The following is a 14432-nucleotide window of genomic DNA, read 5'->3' on the forward strand; positions in this document are numbered from 1 at the left end:
TTTCCAACAAAAACAGGAAACTGTTAGAGGCAGAAATGTCTGCTCCTGAACAGAAGGCTTCATTAAACGATTCCTCCTCAGTAAGTGCTTCCCATTACTCATTAAATAGCAGGGCCTACACTTTTATTCTGTAAAGTGGTGGTTTTGTCACTGAAATTAGCTTATAAACATAGTGTGCAGAGCACATTTTGTGGGAGAAAAAAAGATGTAAGGAATTATCTGAACTAGCGGCATAGCAGTTACTTAAATTCACTCACACTCAAGCGTGAGCTGGGTCTACATAATCAAAGTGAAGTGGAGAATTAAAGCAATTTGAGATAATTCAGACCAGAAAAAGCTACCCCAAAACCTTTCACCAAATTGCATCAATTATCTAATTGAAGCAAACCTTGGGGAATTGGAGCTTGAATTATTCTGATAATTGATTTAATTTTCATTTAGTTCCGTGTATGAAAATACATCCACCTACACTCTACCTTGAAGCTTTCTATTTAGCAACAAGCTAATGCAACCTTCATCACTGCATCTGACATAATTTGTCACTTGTCATTTCCTCACATTGGCATATCCTGATCATAAGATTTCATCAGCATGGTCATAGTACAGCTCTGGGGGAGAGTTTCAACTTTCTACAACTTGACTTTTCAACTGGACGTTGTTTCTTGGAGATGAGGAATGCAAAATTCCTACACTTCTGATAGAGTCTTGTTTATCAAGTTTTTTCTATTTTAGTTTTTTACAAAATTATTTCTTACTGTTTTTGTATATCTGACATTTTGCCAGAGAAGCTAGAAAACTTTAGCTGGAGAGAAGAGGACCAGGGGAGATTTTCACTGCTCATTTCTGCTAATTCAGCAAGAAAGTATTTACATATTGTGTTTATACAGAACTCAAAAGATTCCACACAGTTCCAAATACACAGCTTCCCACATTAACTAAACCCTCTGAACTGGCAGTAGGGGTCCAATAGTTAGTCCCTCAGCTCTTGAAAGCAAAACATCCTCCATCTGCTACCTTGCCCAGTCAGTAGTACCTTTAAGCAGTTCAGAAGCACCAACCATTTGCCTCCTCAGACATTGCCACTGGGTACCTAAAGACTATTCAACCCAAACCAGTATCACAAACAGAAACATATAAGTACAGACAATTGTAGGAGTTACTTTACTCAACAAATACTTAATGAGACTGAGCTGGGCCCTGGAGATACAAGATAAACCCAGACCCTGTCCTCCAAAAGTCTTTAGCATAGTCAAGGAGAAAGACAAGTAAATCGGCAAATTTCAATCCAAGCTGAGAGCGTTCCAAGAGGGTAACTGATTGCAAGGTGTTAAAGGAACTCACAGAGGGGTCCTTGACCCAGGCGTGCCATGGGGTCAGGGAAGGTATTCCAGGTCATGGAGTTGGGCTTTAGTTTTAGGGCAATAGGACGCCATTCATGGGTTATAAAAAGAGAAATGAAATTATGCTATCACTCTGGTTGTGTGAAAGAAGTTGGTGGAGAGTGGGAAGGATGGCAAAAGCAGGTGCTGAAAGACCAATTACCAGGGCCTTACAGTGGTTCAGGTAAGAGAGAATGCAGGAAGATGGTGATAAGTGAAGAGTTGAGAAAGATATTAAGAACGAGAATCAATAGGATTGGGTGATCAACTAGATGAGTGTCGGGAAGAGGTGAAGGAGGAGAGGGAGGTGCCCAGTAAGATTCCTTCGTTTCTGACTGAGGCAACTGGGTGGATGGTGGCACCATTCACTGAGCTAGGAAACACGGGAAGAGGAGATTTTAGGTTTTTTAAAACATTGTTCAATGAAACATTGCTTACTAACAGCAAAACCTTTAATATGACCCTGAGCTAACACAAAGTTTTAGATGTCAATTAAGACTCAGAAGAATCAGAGATTTTATCCTTTATCGAACTTAACTAATACTTTAAAGGATATAGATTATTTAGATTATTCAGATTTTATTATTTATTATTATTTATTATTTATTATTATTATTCAGATTTTATTCCTCAGATTTTCTTAAATCAGGGTTTACTTCTAATTATATTTACAGCTATTGTTAAAGTACATAAGAGAGTATTATTGATGCCATCTTTTCATCATCACTTTTAAATAGATTTTCAGTAAAATGGGTGTTTAAACTAATTACTATAAATACTGTTTGTTAGTTGCAAAGTAATGGAATATTCCCAAGACTACATTTAAGATTTTTTTCCTTAGAACCTTTTGCTCTCTTGCTTTGCTACTAACATTTGCACATTTAGCTCGTCATGACTGAACTCTTAAAAATTAGCTAGAACTCCCAATGCCTATGGCAACATCCAGGCTGCAATGTCATTAGTATCTTCAGACTTGAAGATGGTCACATTGGCCAATGTTTGATGAAAGGTACGACGTGAATGTGGCTTCCTGAGAGCCGTTGATGGATGTGGGCAATCAGAGTGCACCTGCAGGCTGCTAGTCAGGATACCCTGACCATGCTTTGGCAGTCTTATTTGGTGAGAGAACATTTATGGGGTCAAGTGGGGAGCATTGGATGCGCCAGAGCAAAGCAGGGTAATAAAATCCACAACAACCAACTGGAATCCTGAAATCTGAAGGTTTGTTTTCCACTCGAGAAAGCAAGAGAGGAAGAAAAGTGAGAAAGAAGGGTTCTTTCATACAAAGGACAGGTACCATCCAATACAAGCTAGGCCTAGAGCTACAAGGATGAACAAGGCACAGTTCCTGGCCTCTAGGAACTCGTAGTTCAGTGTGGGTAACAAGCGCATTAATGGATAATCACCCAAAAGTGTAATTACGGCTCTAACAGATGAGTGAACAGAGTGCTGTGAGTTGGGGCCAAAAACTACAAGAACATAACTTCTTCACAAAGAGTTTGTACTTTGTCCAGTAGGGAGTCCTTGATGCTCTGTGAACAGGGAAGTGACATGGTCAAAGAAGTATAAAAAAAGAATCTGGTGACTTTGTGCAGTAAGGACAAGGATATGGGGGAAAGTATAGGAAAGAAAATACTTAGGAGACTGATTAATTCTGGCATGTTACAACAAGGACTTTAATTAAAATAGTGATGGTAAGAACTGAAATAAAAGAATATATAGAGGTGTCCATTATTTCAATGGAAGAATTGGAATCAACAGGGCTTGGTGGTTGAATGGCTAGGAAGGACACAGCAAAGAACAGTTTTGTGTCTCCATAACTGACAGTATGGTGGAGCCATTGATAGAAATGGAAAGTTTATGAGAGGAGCACATTTTGAAGGAGAGAGGCTATGTTGTGTTTTCAACATGTGTATTTTGGGTGGGAATTGAGCATCTAAGTGAAAATGTCCAGCACATAGCCTCACACATAGGCTTTTAAGCACAGAAAGGAGGGCAGATGTAAGAAGGAAGAATTATAAGTGTTCCAGAACTAGGGAACAGTTGAGGTTGTAGGAATGCATACGTACTTTGAGAAAGTGAGTAGAACAAGAGAAAAACGGAGAGCCACAGGATAGAACTTTGGGAAACATTGATATTTATGGGGTAAGAGTAAGAAAAAAAGACAGGAATGTAGAGGAATTGTAGATATGCTGTCCCAAAAGGTGCAAAGGAGAGACTTTAGTGTTAATCTTATAGTGAATTCACAGAGGAGGACTGAATTGGAAGAAAAGCCTATGGCTTCAAAGTTTTCAATATCACTGGATATTTTTGGAAAAAAATTGTTGAGTATTGGAGGAAGCAAAAAGGCATAGATTCAAGAGAGAATAGAAGGTGAAAAGCGGAGACAGCAGAGGCAGAGACCACTTCCTTTCACCAAAGGAGACTTTTCGCCAACCTTCCATCAGGCCTCGTGGAACTACCACTCCATAATGGAGCAGTTGCCAACCACTCAATCTAGGGGTTTGGCCTTGAACTGAAGGAAATGTAATACTCCATTAGGGGAGCAGCATCAATATCCTTGAGATATAAGGGAAGGCCTTGGCGGATGGGCAAAGATAGAGAAAGGATGAATAGAAAACTCATACTGTACTGTTCCTCTCTTCTTTGGAACACAAGCAGACAAGTGCATGAGAGAGCTATGTGGGCAGAACATATGAGGCATGAGTTGCATGGAGATTAGAAATAGCCATTGAGAAGTGTGTGGACAAGAATCAACAAGAGATAGAATAAGAGGGAAGAGGAAAGGGACTCACATTCACAGCATCCCTATTGTGTGCCAGGCACCATACTAGCAACTTGTCAGATAAATAACAGCAATGAGTTTTTGAAAGGAGCAGTTGGTCCAAATTAGAATGTGTTCATGCTTTCTTACAGCCATGATCTGCCTCCAGGAAACAGGAGGATAGACAGAGGCAATGAGGCTTATTTAGGGACAGAGCAATGCACCACAGAGTAGTAAGGAAGAACTAAAGTGGTAATTCATGTAATCCAGACTACTTAGAGTTAATTGTAGGAAGGAGAAGGTTAATGGACATTATGAACTTTAAAAAAAAAAAGGACAAAGTAAGTAGAAGGTAAAAGGCCAGTCTAGTGTGGTTGGGAAATGATAGTTGGAGGCGAGAATGGAATTTGTTCTTAATGGAGGGAAACTAACTAGAAAATCTCAGAGGAGGAGCATTTCTTCAAGAAGCTGGGATTTGGAGAGTCGCCAGTGTGGTGGCTGGCTAATGTGGCATGGAGTTTGGGCTCAGTGGTGCTGAGGATGGGATGCCAACGCGTTTGCTAAAGTCATCAAGTATATACCTAAAGAAGACAGGGAAGAGGAGAAAAACCTGAACCAATCACCAAAATAATTGAGGAAGGTAACTCTCAGAGCACTTGGGGGTAAAAGTTTAGCTAGTATTTATAATTAAAAAAACAACAAATTTTCCATCCTAAAAAATGAGAAGAGGAGAAAACTAAGCCCAAATCAAGCAGTAAAAAAGGAGAAAATAAAGATTAGAGTGTAAATAATGAAAATAGAGAATTGAAAAACAGTAGAGAAAAAACAAATCAAAGGTTGATTGTTTGAAAAGATTAAGAAAATTAACAAACCTTTAGCTAGACTGACAAAAAAACAGAGAAGACTCAAATTATTAAAATTAAGAATGGAAGATGGGATATTACCACCTATCTTACAGAAATAAGAAGAGTTATAAGCAAATACTATGAAAAAATGTATGCCAATAAATCAGAGAACCTAGATGAAATGGAAAAATTTCTAGGAAGACAAAAATTATCAAAACTGACTCAAGAAGAAATAGAAAATCTGAAGACAGCTTTAATAGGTAAAGAGATTGAATTAGTGATAAAAATAAAAGGAGCCCAGGTCCAAATGACTTCACTAATGAATTCTAACAAAAGTTTAAAGAAAAGTTAACAACGAGTCTTCACAAACTCTTTCCAAAAATAGAAGTGGAAGGAACACTTGCCAGCTCATTCGATGACGTCATTGCTACCCTGACACCAAAACAAGATGAAGACATCACAAGAAAAGAAACTACAGGCCAATATCTCTTGTCTATATAGATGCAAAACTCCTCACAAAATATTAATAAACTGAATTCAGCAGCATATAAAAAGGATTTTATAACATGACTAAATGGGATTTATCCAAGGAATGCAAAGTTGCTTCCACATACAAAAATCAATCAGTGTGGTACACCATATGAAGGGATTAAAGGGCAAAATTCACATGATCATCTCAATGTATGTAGAAAAAGCATTTGACAAACTCCAATACTCTTTCAGATAAAATAACAAACTACAAATAGAAGAGAACTTCTTCAACCTGACAAAAGGCATCTATGAAAAACTCACAACTAGTGTCATACCTAAACATGAAAGCCATAAAGCTTTCCCCCTGAGAATAGGATCAAGACAAGGATGTTCACTCTTGGCATTCCAATTCAACATTACACTGGAGGCTCTAACCAGGGCATTTAAGCAAAAAACTGAAATAAAAGATATGCAGATTGGAAAGGAAGTAGGAAGACAATCTCTATTTATAGATAACATAGTCTTGTATACAGAAAATCCTAAAGATTCCACTAAAAAAACTATTAGAACTAAAAAAGAAGTTCAGCAATTTTCTAAGGCACACAATTGATATATAAAAATCAGTTGTATTTCTATACGGTATCAATAAACAATTTGAAAATGAAATTAAGAAAACAACTCCATTTACAATAGTACCAAAAAATAAAATATTTTATATCAAATTTAACAAAGGAAGTGCTAGATGTCCACTGAAAACTAGAAAACATTGTTGAGAGAAATTAAAGAAGACCTAAGTAAATGGAAAAATGTGATGCAGTCGTGGATTGGAAGACTGAATATTGTGAAGAAGGCAATACTTTCCAAACTGATTTACAGATTCAACACAATCCCTACCAAAAACCTAGCTGCTTTTTCTTTTCTGCAGCTGATCCTAGAATTCATATGAAAATTCAAGGGGGCCAGAACAGATAAAATCATCTTGAAAAAGAAGAAAGTTGGAAGACTTTCACTTGCCGATTTAAAAACTTACTACAAACCTACAGTAAACAAAACAGTATGGTACTCGCATAAGGATAGACATATAGATCGATGGAATCAAATTGAAGTTTTAGAAATAAACCCTCGAACTTACAGTCAGTTTATTTTTGATATAGGTGCCAAGACAAGTCAAAGGTAAAAGAACAGTCTTTACAACAAGTGGGACAATTAGATGTCCACATGCACAAAAATGAAGCTGGACCCCTACACACCACCAAATACAAAAATCAATTCAAAATGGAGCAAAGACCTAAATGTACAAGGTAAAATTATAATACTCCTAGAGGAAAACATAGGAGTAAATGTTCAAGATCTTGACTTAGCAATTTTTTCTTATATATGACAACCAAAGCATAAAAAAAAAACAAAAGGAACGATAGGTAAATTGAATATTATCAAAATTAAAAACTTTTGTGCTTCAGAGAACATCATCAAGAAAGTGAAAAGACAAACCATAGAATGTCAAAAATATATGCAAATAATATATCTGATAAGAGACTTGTATTTAGAATATATAAAGAACTTAAAACTTAACAATAAAATTATAAATAACTCAATTAAAAATTGGTAAAGAATTTGGATAGACATTTCTCCAAAGAAGATATACAAATGCTCAATCAGTACATGAAAAGATGCCCAACATCATGAGTTGTTAAGGAAATGCCATGCAAAACCACAAGAAGATACCAATTCACTTCCACTGGAATGGCTATAATCAAAAAGACAGACAATAACAAGTGTTGACAAGGATGTGGAGAAATTGGAATCCTCATTCTTGCTGGTGGGAATGCAAAATCTTGCAGCTGCTGTGGAAAAAAGTTTGGCAACTCCTCAACAAGTTAAATGTAGAATAACCATGATGACCAGGCAATTCCACTCCCAGATATATACCCAAAGGAGCTGAAAACAAGTATTTAAACAAATGCTTGCTCATGAATGTTCATAGCAGCATTATTCACAATAGCCAAAAAGGTAGAAACGACCCAAACGTCCAACAACTGATGAATGTATAAAAAAATGTGGTATACGCCTATAATGGAATAGTATTTAGCTATAAAAAGAAATGAAGTACTGATTTATGATGTAATGTGGATGAGTCTTAAAAACCAGAATGCTAATGAAAGCAGCCAGCCACAAAAGATGACATATTTGATGATTTCATTTATATGAAAGGTCCAAAATAGAGAAATCTATAGAGACAGAAAGTAGATTCGTGGTTGCCAAGGTTTTGAGGTGACGATGGAGACCAGCTGCTTAATGGGTACAAGATTTCCTTTTGGGGTGATAAAAATATTCTAAAATTAGATTGTTGTGACAGTTACACAGCTTTGTGAATATATAAAAACTACTGAATTGTATGCTTTAAATGAGTGAATTTTATGGTATATGAATTATATCTCAATAAAAAAGCAAATAACATAAATAAGCCTGAATTCAAAAGGGAATCAGAGGTGATCCTATACCTCCCCTCCCACTGTGAACACACACACACAGACACACACACTCCTATGATTTAAAAAAAGAAATAGTAAAAAATAGCAGAATACTTGTGTTAGATAAATGGTCTGAAGAGAGGTCATTGGGTCTGAGGAAAGCCAAGTTTCAGTTAGGACAAGCCAGGGAAGGGAATAGGAGAGTAAAATGTCAGTGATAGAAAGAGAATTTGCACACCATAGAGTAGGAATCCAACAAAGCCCCGAGGGTGATGCCAGTAGAAAGGTTCCTTTATGGAAAGTGGGAGGGAACATTTGGGGCTACAGGCTTAAAGAGGTACTCTGGGGTAGGTGGACAGACTGGATCCAGGGAAAGCAGAGATGAGGTGTTGACAGGAGGCACGTGGTTGGGACTAAGAGAATGAGAGCGCAGGGAAGGTAGAGTGAGAACCTGGGGCAGGAGTCGTGGGAGGGAAAGGCAGCATGCACCCTCAGAGGCAAGTGGAAGATAAGTAGCAATTACTGCTCCAAAAGCTGATGGAGTGGTGTGACAGATTGCAGAGGCAGATAGCTTAGCCTAGGGAAAAATTGCACAGACAGTATGACACCGTACCGAGAAGGGTGGCTTCTCCATTTTGCGTTGGTTCAGAATTCCTAGCAGCCACCCCTGGGCTTGCTATACCTGTTTGAGAGTGTGAGAAAAAAACAAACAAAAAAGTGCTATCAACTATCCGATAATTTAAGAGGTGCAGTCGCAACACAGGTAGGAAAGATCCTAATGGTCTGAAAAACCTAGTTTAAAACAGTTCTCCCTTCACCTGCAATAAGAGTTTGAGTAGTCAACACAGTTGGCTATGGGCACATCTGCTTAAAAAACATATTTCTTTCTGCCCAGATGTCACTTTAAGATAACCTAATCCATAAGGAAGACAGCCTTTTAGATAGCAGTTTCAAGAACCAACTGAGCTTTTTGTAATTACAAATATAGGCATAAGCAACTAAATATGTATACATAGGGACAAAGGCACTAATTACTTTGATGTAATAGTAGTAGGCTTTGGTTTTTCTATCTTGATGAAAATCTGATATATTTCACACTGTTCCTGGCTCTTCCTTCTGCCTGGAATTCTCTTTCCCTAGATACCTGGATGGCTAACTCCCATCCTTCTTTCAGCTCTTTGTCCATGGATCACATTCTCAGTAAGGTCTACCCTAATCATCCTGTTCTAGACAGCAACCTACCCAACCCACCCTGCATTACCAATCCTCTTAACTCTGCTCTATCTTTTGTTAATATTTCCGTGGCACTTAAAATCTTCTCACATACTCCATAATCTAGTTATTTTTATGTGTTGCTTATTGTCTCTCCTTCCCCAATAGAATAAACTCCATGGGAGCAGGAATCTGTCATTTTTGTTCACTGGTGTATTTCCAGCATCTAAAACAGAGCTTGACACATAATAGATGCTCAATAAATATTTGTTTAACAAATTAAGCTATCACATATTACATAGCTTGTTTCATGTACTTTTGACAGTTATGTGATGTTTACAAGCATCGCATCATTTTCCCCAACATTTAGGAGTTCGGAATGTTGAAATTCCTCCTCCCTTTTTTCGTTTTTTTTTTTTTTTATAATCATCCCCATCCTACACCTATAACTCCAAGCTCTTTATTTGAAAACAGATGTTTCTGATTCTAGATAGTGAGTAGGGGACTAAACATAGATTTAAAATCAAAAGAAAATGAACTCTGCTCCAGTGCAGGAAGATGTATCCAAGGCTGGACAGAATCAGAAGTTCGGGAATAACAGCACAGCACAGTCGCAGATGTTTGAAGAAGGGAATAAGGTGTTAGCATTCTTGTCCTCAGATCAAGATACACTGACAGTTGGGCAGGAAGACTTCTACGTAATTAGTGACAAGCTAGACAAAGTATCCTATGCAATTATCCTAGAAGAGTCCTCAAAAACACTCTAGGTGATTAACGTAAATATCTTTCTGCCATGGTTACCAGAACGAACCTTATTCTGAATGACATCACAAAATCTTCCTTGTAGAGAAAAGCATGGAGGATATTTCCTGTTGCTTCTTGGAATGGACAGGCCACAAGGAAGAGGTAGTTTTGACACTGAAATACTAGAATTTTAGGAATATTTCCATTGACTTTTGAGGACAATGGATTTGAATTTGGGAGATTGCTTAATATAGTGGAAAGAACATGGGCTTTGGGGTCAGATGAGGCATTTAATTCTGGCTCTACTCTTATGTTTCTACCTTGAACACAGTCTGAGGAGGAAAAATGAAGAGTGCCTTTCAGTAACTTAGAGGAACACTTTCATGGCCTATAATAATGAAGGTGGCCTGAGATGATTTCTCGTTTAGAAAAAAGAAGAATGAGGTCTGAGCTGGTTGAGTGCAATGATTTATGCCAAAGCAAACTATTTAGAACCAATCTGGTGATATCCAGTAATGTTTCAGAGATCATAAACCAGTTCCATTACCACTCGATAGAATCAGGTGAAGATGTTCAGTGGCATCAGAAAGGAGGTATAAGAGATGTTATATCTAAGCATTGGCAAGGACCTCTAAAAGCCTCAGCCTTTCCAGTAGCCCTTGATCACCAACTGGATAATGCGATTAGATTCTGCGTGAATTAAAGAATATTAAATTCTTTAACTAAAACTAATCCTATAAGAGTGTTGACAGTAAATGGTATATCGCCCTTGAACCCCTATTGCTGTCTTTTGCTAAAGTCCTTAGACCTTGTTTTCCAGGCTTGTAAGCAGTCATCTCTGCTGGCCGTTGACATACACAGTGGGGTGACCAATCTCAGTCTAAAGCTCTCAATGATAGAGCTTCATAAAGAATCAGATCTTGACTTCCAGTCAAACTTCTGTGACCATGTTCACAAAATATAAAATAAAAATCAGGGTGTGCTATATGACAGAGGTATGGTGAGCTGCTTTTAAGTGTGAGAGAACATATAAGAGATGTAGCTTGTACATGGAAATGTAAATTTGGGACCATTTCCACGGTATATGGCCAGGTGTTTGCAATCCAGAATCAATTTTCTACGTAGGAGACAGTAAGGACACATGGACAAAGCTAGACTTTGGAATCATTGAGGCCGGGCTTTGAATCCCAGCACTGCTACCTACTAGCTGAGGAATCTTTACTTTCATTCCTTCACCTATCGACATTGACATATTGCTACACACTTTACAAGTTTGTTTTGAGGACTAAAAGAATTGATACTTGTAAAATGTCTGGCCTATAATAAGCGCCCCATAAATATTAGTTCATTTATTCATTCAACAGACATTTATTTGTATTTATTCAACAAACAATATTTTTTCGATACTTTCTCTGTGTGGCAATCATTGTGCTAGGGACTCCAGAGACAAGTGAGATGGAGTACCCTTTCTTAAAGAGGTCACGATTAAGACAAGGAGACCTAGAAACAGACCATTAAGATATAGCATGGACAATCGGACAGTATAAAGCTGTGCATAGGCTATTATGAAGGAACTGAAGAGGGCTTGAGGAAGGCTTCCTGAGGCAGGTGACGAACCTTGATGCTTATTTGGGAACTTTTCCAGGTGAAGGGGAATAGAAGGGCATTCCACACAATAGAGGCGACCTGAGCAATGGCCCAGAGCTGAGAAAGGAGGGAAACAACATAGTACATGCAAGGTACTGTGACCATTTAGGTATTGCCAAAGCATAGTGTATGAGGGAAGGAGTTGCTGGAGGTGAGAACAGAGATGTGGGCAGGGAAAGTATTGGAAGGCCCTCTTTTCCTCGTCCTTTCCTTCTTTTCTTGGAAAATCAAGAACATGCAGTTATTGTAGTCATAGCCAGAGGAGCAGATTCCTATTCCTTTCTAGGCTATTCATATGGTACATCTGGTAAACAGAAGGACCATTTTGAAACCACCTACCTCCATTGCCATTTGGTAATCAGAATGTGTGGAAGAAAAAAAAAATTCTCTAAAGATCTCGGGTAAGGCTAGAGGAATTACTAGCTGTGAAATTAGGCTCTCATTGCAGTAGGGCTTAGGTAATTAAGAGAGTGGGCTCTGGATTCAGACAGACCCGGGCGTTGAGTTTTTCTTATTGTGTTACTTTGGCCTAATTACTTAACATCCAGGCCTTAGTTTCCCATGCTGTAATGTAGGTTTAATTAAATAATGCATGTAAAGTGCTTAGCATGGTGCCAGGCACGTACAAATGCACTACACAAATATGCTATTGCTATTGCCTGAAAACTATCTGCCACAATTGTCATAGAAGAGCAGTGAGCCTCAAAGTTGGCCCCATTTTCCTGATGCTTACTTCCAAACCCTCCTTACCTCTATCACTTTGACTTCATTCCATCTGAGTCTGACTTGACTACACTTTAGTAAGAGCCCCCAAGCTCCAGTGTTGTCACACGTGGTCATAACAACTAGGAACAGAGCAGACTATTTACTCGTCAAATGAGAAAGGCTGTTTTTTTCTTCCGTCTTCTCCAAGCAAGATCATTTTAAGGGAAGAACATCCAGGGAGCCATCGAAATTAGTTCACGCCTTATTGAGCTATCTAATGGCCATGCTCTGTGTTCTGAGAAGATAATGGTCTTGTTCTCTAGACATTGTATCTGCATAAGATATTAAAATGTACCGATATGACTAATCATCTAGTTAGGCAAGTTGAAGGATTTATGTTTTTGTATGAACTCACTTTGAGTTTTAAATTAAACTTCACAAATGATATTAAGAAACAAATTAGACTCAATTAAGCCGATGTAGCATATTCATTTACAATCTCTTTAAATTCAATTAAAATTCAAAAAGGAATGTTAAAAGCCATGACTTAAGAACTCATCGGCCAAAATGCTAAACATAGAGTTACCATATGAACCAGTAATTCCAATTCTAGGTAGATGCCCAAGATAAATGAAGCCATATGTCCACACAAAAATTTGTACACAAATGTTCATAGCAGCATTATTCGTACTAGCCAAAAAGTGGTAACAACCCAAATGCCCATCAAATAATGAATGGATAAACAAAATGTGGTATAACCATACAATGGAATATTATTTATCCATAAAAAGGAATGAAGTGCTGATGAAGCTTGAAGATATTATGCTAAGTGAAAAAGCTAGACACAAAAGGACACATATTGTATGATTAATTTTATCTGAAATATTCAGAATAGGTAAATCTACAGAGAGAGAAAGTAGATTAGTGGTTGCCGGGGGCTGAGGAGAAAGAAGATAGCGAAGTTCCTACTTAACAAGTGTGGGGTTTCTTTCTGGAGTGATACAAATGTTCGAAAATTAGATGGTGGTGATGATTGTACAACTCAGTGAATATATCAAAAACAATTGAATTGCACACTTTAATGGGTGAACTGTGTAGTATGTATGTAGTATGAACTATGTTGTATCTCAACAAAGCTGCTAAAAAATCCCATTGGCACATTCCATGTTTATAATTGACTATCTTGGGATTTAGAATGTTTATTTTGGTCCTGAAAAACTCCCTTCTCTATTACTGCTGCTTACCATGTACGGTAACATAACTAGTCAAGTAAATGGAAGTGGAAAGGCTAATCATTGTTATTGTGTAACATGTTTGTAAACAGTAAAAAGGAATCCCTTTGCCTTGGGTTCAAGGACATTCAGAATAAGTTCCTTACTATTTATCCTTAGCTAGGTTAACTAATTTCCTACATAGTCCTGAGTGCTAGCTCACCCCAAGTGCCCTTCTGCCCAGTTTATAATTATGCCTAGATCTGTTGCTACAGCCTACCATTACTTCTGCGGTCAAGTATTAATGCCACTTTTCCTCAAGGAATAGTTGAGAAATTACAAATTGCTGCTAATTAAAACTGTAACCATTCCCTAAATGGGCATAAATAAAAGGAATGTGCTTTAATGTTAAATGAGAAGCTAGGAGCCTAAATTATCTATTCCAGGCAAGCATTCACCATCTGCAAGTTGGAGTTGAAAAATAAAAAGATTTTTCTCACAAAGCTAGATTCGGAAAGATATACCAGATCAGAGTAGGACTGAGAGCATGTGAATACAGTAAATGAAAGGGGAAAAGGTTCATTTGCGGTTCCTTTGAATGTCAAATTAAACAAGGTCATGGTTGCTGAAAACTTTCTTTCCATTTTTATGAAAAGAATGCATTTTGGTATTATGTAGGACATGACATCACAGTTCCCAAATAATTTCTCAGCTGATAAATGATAAAAAAAATAAATTATTTTATAAGTTAAAGGAAAGGAAAGAAGCAAAAGCTAACATTTTTAAAACTAGGCTGCCAATTTAAGGACATCATATTTTGATACTTTGAGCTATCTAATGGCCATGCTCTGTGTTCTGCATTAGATGATTAAAGAGAAAAATCCTAACTTTAATTAAGCCCTTTTATAGGAGTGAGATAGATTATACATTATTCTATACATTAGCCTGAACTAGAATAGCTGACTAATAGCTCTGTTATCTCC

This window comes from Equus asinus, chromosome X (genome assembly GCF_041296235.1).
Source record: "Equus asinus isolate D_3611 breed Donkey chromosome X, EquAss-T2T_v2, whole genome shotgun sequence".
Taxonomy (NCBI): domain Eukaryota; kingdom Metazoa; phylum Chordata; class Mammalia; order Perissodactyla; family Equidae; genus Equus; species Equus asinus.